General features: G+C 42.5%; 1 protein-coding gene across 1 annotated transcript in view; it reads left to right on the forward strand.

Moving 5' to 3' along the window:
• Positions 1 to 6,519, forward strand: part of TGFBR1 (transforming growth factor beta receptor 1) — a gene marked incomplete at its 5' end in the record, with an annotated part of 85,302 nt that overhangs the window by 33,490 nt on the left and 45,293 nt on the right. The gene's annotated exons all lie outside the window — the stretch shown is intronic.

Raw genomic sequence — 6,519 nt, forward strand, 5'->3', positions numbered from 1 at the left:
ATTATTCCTTGTTATACCAGGGGGCACTAGGGGAAACAGTGTCTCCCTCAAACCCTTCTGGTCCCCCCTAGTGAGTTTATAGACAGTCACCAGGTCCCAATTCAGAGATTCAGCCACTGAATCGAATCGGGATACTCTTTAATCTCTCCAAATCAATTCGGCGATTTGGATATAGACACAGCTTTAAATGTTTTTTTTTTTTTACATACCTCAAGGTACCAAGCGGCTCATGAATGCTGCAATAGTTGGGTGGATGGAGTGTGTCCCACAGGAGCGCGGGGGCCTCCCCAGCGCACTTGGCAGCAGACCCGGAGGTGGACAAGAAGCACTTCTGGTCCACTTCCAGGCCTGCTGGGGAGCATGCTGGGCCCCCCACCCATACCTCCTGGCTCAGCAGCTGGTGCTTCCTGGGTCTTGGGAGGCACCCAGGGTCCCCCCCGTGGCAGATCGCCAGAGGGTGGGGGTGGAGGTGCCCCCCCCCGTGTGCTCAGGGGTGGACCCGGAAGTGGCCTGGAAGTACTTCTGGTTCACTTCCAGGTTTGCCACCGAGGATGCTGGGACATCCCCACATCCCCCCCACGCTGCTGTAAGATGCTTCATCCACCCCACCATCTCAGTGTTCATGAGCCATGCCTGGTACCTCGAGGTACATAGAAAAAACATTTCAAGCTGTGTCTATGGCCAAATCGCTGATTCTTTGAATTAACATCGAATCTTCAGATTCGGATTCAGCCAAATCGAATCAGGGACAGTTATCCAAATCAGTTAATCGAATCACTGTCCCCTATTCCAGCTGAATCCAAATTGGAATTGAATATGGCCCATTTCTCACACCCCTAATAGCTAACTGAGAAAACCAGTGTATTTCTTAACAATCAAGGTGGTTCAATATTAAGTATCAAATTACCATGATTATTCAGTATAAATTATTGGGCTAATTTTGTGACGTTACTACTGCTGAGGCTAGATGGGGCCTCTAGGGCCATCAAGTCCAAGTTCCTTCCATTCACAGACACTTTACATGCTTGTCTACAAGTACAAGGAACAATAACTTGGACTTCAAGAACAACCTACAAAATGTCACAGGTTAAAACAGGAGAGGATAGAAGGCACTGCCAAAGAGGACCCCTGATACTGCAAAGATGGGGGACATAGTTAATATATTTTCTCAAAAGATCCTAGGAGAAGGACCATGCCCCATGCTACAGTGAAAGGCAAAATTGTTCACAGTCCTTGCCAATCTGATCTGAGGCTAAACTTCCTTCTTGACCTTGACCTCAAATTTGGCAATCAGTATGCTTATAAATGGAAGAGTAAGATCCTTCAGTCAGGAACCTCTGGGATTTTAGCGGCCACCGAAACAACAACGCACCGTGGTCAAAAAACCCCATGTCCTTGGAGGAAGGCAAAACCCCTGCTTCCCCACCCTTCACGAGGGAGCCTGTTACACTGAATTTTAACTGTGGGTGAGAGGAGATTGACCAGTAAGACCATTCTAGTCACAACTCAAAAGCTTTATTAGGACATGCAAAAGCAAAGACTTATTTGTACCAATAAAGACAATGGTTATGTAGCTTTGAATTCAGGGAAGAAATAGATCCTCTGGCCAGATCTGTTTCTAAGTCCCTGGGGACTTCAGTTGGTATACTGAGCTTTGGAGAAGTTTGGGGGTTCATTTTTTTTTAGCCTATGGCTAATATTTATAATGGGCTGGCTTTCATATTCTAATAAGTGGTCTCTGATTTGGTTTTATTTAAATTTCTTTGTTTCACTGAAACTTTTAGAACTGGATTGAACTAGTCTTTTGTCAGTTTGAAAGGCTTGGGAAACTATGAAGGGAGGGCTTCTTATCTCCTTTTCTTAACGCTGACCTGTTACTACTTTGCTCTAGTTCAGGGGTGGGCAATTATTTTGGGAAGAGGGCCGCTTACTGAGTTTTGGCAAGCCATCGAGGGCTGCCTGACAGGCAGCTCAGGGCAGATTAATATTAATTTTCTAAATTTTTTAGGGGCCCCATGGGTGGCCACTAGAGTGGCCTGCATCTGGCTCCCGGCCCACATTTTGCCTATCCCTGCTCTACTTTATGGTCTTTCCTGACAAGGCTGCTTTATCAAGTCATCTAAGCATTTTAATAAAAATACGTCTATTATAGCAAAATAACATGTAATACATTTGGCCATACACTACTTCTGATTATTTTAAGATGAAGTCATAATATAATATTTGGTTAGACATGTTGATGGCATTTGCTGAATCTGCAAAGATTCACACTGTTTTGTTCAGACACCTGCCGCTGTTTAGCCACCCTTTGCAGCTTGTCTTTGCTACTTAGGTTAAGCTTAGCACAGCTTACTCTGGGATTCTAGCACTGGCAGGAGCATCAACACACCCTAATCATAAAGACCAGCTGTAGGCTGTGGCCAATATCCCAGTGCCTCAGAGGAGAGGAAAACCCATGCCTCTCTCCCCACCTCCCCCGCTTCTCCAAGAAGCCTGTAGCACTCCTGATGCGAGTAACTTTCTTGACTACAGTTTATGACCGGTAAAAGCTCTGCGGCATGGGATTACCCACCCTCTTCCACATTACAAGAGTTGCCTTTGTAATCCAACCTTCTGCAGACACATGATTCCATTACACGCAAATGGTGTGTCAGAACCCCCCTTTCTATTGTACCATCCCCTGCACAAACTCAAGTCAACTCTTAAACAATTCAGCTTCCCTACTCTCACCATTTTGCTTAGAAGGCCATTCCAAAACTTCACTCCTCTTGTAGTTAGAAATGTTCTTCTCCTATCCAGTTAAAATTTAACCATAGCCCTTTGATTTTATGTCCACTTGCTGTTCAGCATAGAAAGGTCTTTCCTTTCTTAATCATCCCCCACAAATGTATAGAGTTACCATATCCCTGGTCAATCTTAGTTGTGCTAAAATAAACAAGCCAAGCTCCATTTAATCATCTTTCATAATAAAAGATCTCCATTATTATAACCATCTCCATGGCCCTTGTTTGAACTTGTTTCAGTTTCATTTAGTATTTTTTAACATTGTAGACTGGAACTGCGTGCAGTATTCTAAACTGTCTTTACCAATGCCTTGTACAGTTGTCTCTACTGCGTAGGCCCTAATACATCTTGGATGCATCTATGCGTGCGCTTTAAAGCAGAGCAGACTAGTAAGTTCCTCAGTAAAGGGTCATTGACTACACATGTGCCAATATCAGGGATCAGTACACTAATTAACTGTCGTAAAATAGATCTTATGGCACAGTAGTTGACTGCACTGAAATGCACATGTAGATGGGGTATAAATTGCACATCATCAGCCCAACCAGCCGGGGCCTGCTCCACCCTGGTTCAAGTTGCTGCTGTTCTAGGCACATGTGTAAACACTGCACCCAAGAGCAGTTCACTCTGGCTTGAACTGCTCCAGAGTTTATTGCTTTGTATTAATTGCATGTGTAGATGCACCTAAGATTGCATTAGCCTTTTCCATGGATATGGTGCATGAGTTAGCTATCCTGTGATCAACCAGTGTGCCCAGGTCCCTGTCCTCGTCATTTTTTTTTTTTCATTCTGTGTGCCTCCATATCGTTGCTGAAGTCCTTATTATTAGTCTACAAGTCCACAAGTGCATAATTTTGCACTTCATGCTGTTAAACTTCATTTCATTTCCCAAGATCATCTAAATCTTCCTGTTTAATAGTGTGGTACTCTTCTGCATTGATGATGACTCCCAATTTATTGTCCTCTACAAGTGTTATGAGAACTTTATTCCAGTATCAAGGTCTCTTATAAAAATGTTAAGTGGAATAGGTCCTAAGACCTATTCTAATGACTAGAGTGACATTTAATGTCATTTAAATGACAATTCTAATGACATTTGTTTTCCTCAGCTGGCTTGGGTCCTGAGTTCACCTGAAGGATTGCACATGTTATTTGCTGTGCATCAAAAAATAATAAATCTAGCTATTAGTAAACATATGTCTTAATACAGATATTCAGGCTTTGTGCTTAAAAATAAAAAAGCTGAGAAACGCTACTTTATTATAGTAACATACTTGGATATTGATTAAAAGTTTATTTTTACCATCTCTCAAGCTTATGTGAACACTAACTTTAGCTTTATTTGGGATCACCTTTCTTCTTTGTGAAAAGGCAACAAAACCATCATGTTGTTTACTTGCAGGTGATAAACCAGTGGGGGGAAAATATGAAGGGAGCTAAAGAAGTCTATATAATAACAGACTATTTTCTTTTCAGGTTGTTACGTTGGTATCCAGGAACAGGGGAGGAAAGTTGTAATTCTTCTCTAGGCAAGGATAGAGGCAGTTCTCAGAGTCAGGAGGTCTGGATACTTGTCTGTTGCAAACGTTTTTGTAACGAGTGTCTAGTTTTGCAAGATGCTGAATGCCCTTTAGTTTCACTAATACAGGGGCGGGCAATTATTTTAGGCTGAGGGCCGCATACTGAGTTTTTGGCAAGCCATCGAGAGCCACATGACAGGCAGCCAGGGGCAGATAAATATTAATTTTCTAAATTTTTTTAGGGTTCCCGCAAGCCAGATAGAATGGGCTGGCGGGCCACATCTGGCCCGCAGGCTGCATTTTGCCCACCTCTGCACTAGTAGCACTGTTTCATGAGCCGCTTACCTTTCCAAAATAAATTCTTTAATCTGTGTTTTTCCGTATGTACAGTGAAGAACATACATACTTTCACAAAAGAATAGGGACTATAATTCACTTCACCTCACCTTTTAAGTGCCTTATCATAATTGCAGTGGCGTTCAACCTTTTTAGAGTAAAGACAGCCCCTCAATAGATTCAAGACACCCTGTGGAAAATTTCAGCTCTTAGTTTTCACCCATTTTTTCTAGAAAAATAGAAGAGCCATTTCTTCTTTTCTAAGGAACTCAGAAAGACCACAGCAGGTCAGAATGCTTTTAACACAATAGATTCATATTTGAAATCTCTGGGTTTATCTTGTGAATCATGTTTGCACATGGAAGAGTGTTAATGTTGTGTGTCACCCCCTAGCACCCTCGAAAGCATCTCAATGTACCACAGAGTACCATGGCATCCTGGTTGAAAATCACTGCATTATTGTATAGTATGGTATGTAGGTAAGATTGTATTTAGCTGCAAGATATTAACACCAAGAAGAGATTACTTGTTTCAGATAATATCATGGGTATAATTAACGCTTCTGTTTCCTTCTAAGATCTTTTCTCCCAAATATTTATGTGGTGTTTCAGTTAAACTGGGCCTTGGGTTCATCAGTAGTGGTCCTGTCCTAACATCCTACTTCTTCCACTTCATCTAGCAGAGAATGGTGTTCAGACGGGGATTAGGCTTTTTATCTCTATATCATTGTCTCTTTCCCTCACCCCTCAACCTCCTTTTTAAATCCCTGTGGGAAGGAGATTCTTAGGTTATAATCTCTTGTCTGGCCTTTTATCTGAAGATAGGATCATAATGTATCAGCAGAGTAGGCAGCATCTTCCATCTCCTTGAAATATTCTCCCCCCTCTCCTCCCTTTGGAAATGGAAACTTTTTGAGGTTCTACTCATTAACATGTATGTTCAGAGAAAAAAGGTTGCTTTTCTTGCTTGTCATACTTAGGATTACGTAAAATAATTTAGGACAATGCACCAATGTTCTTGGTTTAAAGAACCTGTGCTATGAGTAATGGGGAAATTGAGTTTTCACTTGTTTTCAGTTGTGCATCACAGAGACACGCACCAATTACTGATTTAGCAAGCCATGTGCTTGTGAACAAGGGCTAAAGGCCACTTCCATCGACCAAGCATTCTGATTCACGATTCAGAGCTACACATCCTTTGCCCTTGTATCCATCCCTCAGCAGGCCCTCAGTGCTAAGCACTCTTCACTGCTATGAGTAACAGGGAGGTTTGTATTAATAGGACTAAATTAAGAAATAGGGGGAGTTTTAAGAGAGCAGGATTTTCCTACAGTAAGGGCAATATTGTGCTAAAAAATGCTTGTGATGCCTTAAACAGAATGACTTTTATAATAATAAAGTATGTCAGGAAAGTTAATTGAATGAGAGGATTGCTTTGTCTGCTTAAAAAGCATTTTTAGTGATGATGGCCACGTTTCTAGGTCAAATGAGGAGAAATTCTAGTGGAAACTGAAAGTTCTAGGTTCTTGCTCCGATATCCTGTCATAGTAATCTTTCCATGGTTTTAGAATCATAGAAGCTTAGGGTTGGACAGGACCTCAGGAGGGCATCTAGTCCAGCCCCCTACTCGGAGCAGGACCAGCCCCAACTAGATCACCTCAGCCAAAGCTTTGTGTAGCCAGGTCTTAAAAACCTCCAAAGATGGAGAATCCACCACCTCTCTGGGTAACCTGTTTTAGTGTTTTGCTACCCTTGTAGTGAGCAATTTTTTTTCCTACTATCCACAGAAGACTGGTAGGGAGGGCATGCGGGGGCACATGCCCCCCCCCACCCCGGAGATTGGCCCCCCAAAGTGGGGCAGTTATTTTGCTGCACAGGCC

The sequence above is a fragment of the Gavialis gangeticus genome, unplaced genomic scaffold (assembly GCF_001723915.1).
Source record: "Gavialis gangeticus isolate Ggan-Ray unplaced genomic scaffold, GavGan_comp1, whole genome shotgun sequence".
NCBI lineage: Eukaryota > Metazoa > Chordata > Crocodylia > Gavialidae > Gavialis > Gavialis gangeticus.